Genomic DNA, 3041 nt, shown 5'->3' on the forward strand with positions numbered 1-3041 from the left:
TTCAGAATCCGCATGGCTTGGTAGCCCATTTGAGTTCATCAGTAAGTCCTTGACATCAATTGCAAGGAGCATATTTTACTTTGGAAAGAGAGTTGTATCTGAAAAGAACCACTGTTGGATTTCAAATCTGGGATTAAAAATTCTTATCTGTTGACTTTTTGTCAAAATTTTCTATTATTTTCTCTTCCTCCTCTCAGTTGAGGCTGCCACTCAATAGCAATTATTTAATTTATTCAATACCTTTTGCCATCTGTTTTGAATGCTTTCCTCTGACTTTTCTCACCACATGAAAATTGAAATGTTCAAATTCATTAGCTGGAATTCGTTTGTTTGCAATCATGTCTTGCCTTTTCAGTTATCCTGAGAAGCCAGTGATATACTATCCCTGTACCCTGTTAGGGAAGGTGTATTTCCAGACAAAACTTTCAGAAAACTAAGAAGGCTGCCAGTTAAACAATACTGGTTTGTCAGGAATATGGGGTGGATCTCATCACTATGCAACTCCTGCATAGTCTGTAAAAATTTACAGCTGAGTTTTGATAGGATATACTGTGGTTAAGTAACTTCAAGAGCAGGTGGTATTCCACCAAAAAACCTGATCTTTGATGATGTGAGAGCACACAGTAGAGGTCCAGATGGGGAAAAGGATGTTTGAAAGTGGCATTTTTTCCAATTTTGCTATGGTAGCTATGGCTGTCCATTCTCCATGCAAATAAAAACAATGAGAAGTGCAGGCCTCTCCTGCATAGCTCCATTCTCAAGAGATTTGCTTTGACTTACTGAGAAGCAGTCTGTACTCTGCCTGCATTTGGTCTGCCTATGCATCTCCTGTCTTTATGCCACTAACAGCAAAGTTTCTGGCTATGATGATGTGATGCAACCATCTAAAGCTGAGTTTTTTGCTTCTGCTGAAGGTAAGAGATTGGTGGTTTGAGAAGCAATTGTGAGGATGGGGAAGGGGGGCATGTGCAGCTCTGTGGTTCGCTGCCTGGGTGATGGTCGCTTGACTCATTGTAGCAGTAGTTTGTTTCTTGGTGGAGAAGGTGCTGGGGTATTTTTTGGAACAACATCCTCTTCCTAGGAAAAGACTTTGTTTTGTTAACTATTATTATTGCTATCCTAGTAAAAAAACCCACCAAACCTTTTGATTTCCTTAAATAAAAAACATATTGTGGTGATGGAGGAAGAAGACTCAATTTCAGTCCTCTAAACCAGAAGCAACTTCAAGATGATGAAAAATTTCAAAAGAAATCATCTTCAAAGCGCCCTGATCTAATCAACCTTCCCAGCAGCACAGAGCCCCTGAGCAGGGTAACATTGTGCATCTCCTGTTTCCTGGCCTCTCTTGGATGTTATTCTGCAGATGCACTAACTGCTGACCACCTCCCCTGTCAGGGAGGATGAGGATGGGGTCTCTCCCCTTGATTCTGTAACTTCTGTTATTTCAGAATAGCTGGTCCCAGGACTAAGAGAATGAAAAGCAGATGAATATAACCATTGTTTGCTTGTTTTATAGGTCTGGGCTGAGAGTAGTTACAAGTGGTTCCTCACTCAGCTGTTAACTTGAAGAGATTTGACAACCAGATGAAACATGGAACAGAATCTAGCTGAAAATATTGACAATGACCTGGAGGATTTCATGAGAAAAAGAATATAGTGTTATCTATTCTTCTGTTTGTTGTAGTTCTTTCAATGCATTTTATTTCAACTACACTGGCATTATTAGGACAAATAAATATTGTTTATTTTAAAAAGTGCTTCTGGTTTTCTGGTTTTGTTTATTTTTTCTCCATCCCTCCTGCCATGTTAACAAATTAGCTACTCTGCTGGGAATGGATGAAAATAGCTCAATCTATCCATCTGAAAAGCACATACATTTTAAGAGGAAGGAGTAAGATTTTTATATGCAAGCCTAGAAGAACACAGTGAGATCTGCCTCTAGGAATCTTTTTCACATATGATAGGAAGTCATGCTCTTCTTCACAACGTATCTTTCTCTATAACATCATTACTAGTTTTCTTTATATTTAGCAGCCTGTCTTGTTTGATCAATCAAATATTACAAGCTCCAAGTTACCTTTTTTGTAACATCCTACATTCAAGCTACTGATTTCAGCGTGTCACCTGCATCTGTGCTTTCCAAGCTTCATCCAGAAAATATTTCTAATTAAGTCCTTAAGTCAAATCGAGCCAGCCTCTGCAAACTGTTGGGCTGTAAACACTATAAACAAAAATTTTCCTGCCATATTTCCAATAATTTATTGTTTTCCTGGTTAGATTGATACCTTCTCCTCTCTATCATAGGTATCTAGACCTGCAAAACAGAAGTAATTTCTGAAGGCTCCAATAATGTTAACAGCCAAGACATATAGTGATGCTTAATGAATTCATAAAGGACTTAGTTGTGTTTTAACTCCAGCCAGTCACTAAGCACTATGCAGCTGCTAGCTCACTCCCTCTCCTCATTACTAGGCTGGGGAGGAGAATTGGAAGAAAGGTGAAACACATGGGTTGAGATAAGAGTTTAATAGTTGAAATAAAGTAAAATATAATACCACTATGAAAAATACTAATAGTAGTAACACCACCACCAATAGTAACTGTAATGAAAAGGAGAGAGAAAGAGAAATAAAACTGAGGAGAAAGTAGTGATGCATAGTACCACTGCTTGCCGCCCATTGACAGATGCTCAGCCCATCTCCCAGCAGCAATCGACCCCTCCCAGTCAACTCCCTCCAATTTATGTGCTGGTTATGATGTCCTGTGGTCTGGAATATCCCTTTGGCCAGTTTGGGTCAGCTGTCCTGGCCATGCTCCCTCCTAGGTCCTTGTGAAGCTCCTCACTGGTAGAGCAGAGGAATCTGAAAAGCTCCTGGCTCAGGGTAAGCGCTGCTGAGCACCAACTGAGCCATCAGTGTGTTATCAACATCAGGATCATACTGAATCCAAAACAGGGCACTGTAGGTTAGGGTTAAGGTTATGTGTTATGGGTTAGGGTTAGTAGGAAGAAAATTACCTCTATCCCAGATGTATAACAGTGG

The 3041-nt window shown here is 39.8% G+C and overlaps 1 long non-coding RNA gene across 1 annotated transcript; it reads left to right on the top strand.

Moving 5' to 3' along the window:
• Window positions 1–234: 234 nt before the first annotated feature.
• Window positions 235–1757, top strand: LOC121672011. Its single transcript, XR_006018721.1, has 2 exons — window positions 235–914; window positions 1517–1757. It is a non-coding gene; the product is annotated as an uncharacterized LOC121672011 (long non-coding RNA).
• The last annotated feature ends 1284 nt before the right edge of the window (window positions 1758–3041 follow it).

This window comes from Corvus kubaryi, unplaced genomic scaffold (genome assembly GCF_017639235.1).
Source record: "Corvus kubaryi isolate FWS band 111438036 unplaced genomic scaffold, C.kubaryi_AGA036_p1.0 37398, whole genome shotgun sequence".
NCBI classification, from domain to species: Eukaryota; Metazoa; Chordata; class Aves; order Passeriformes; family Corvidae; genus Corvus; species Corvus kubaryi.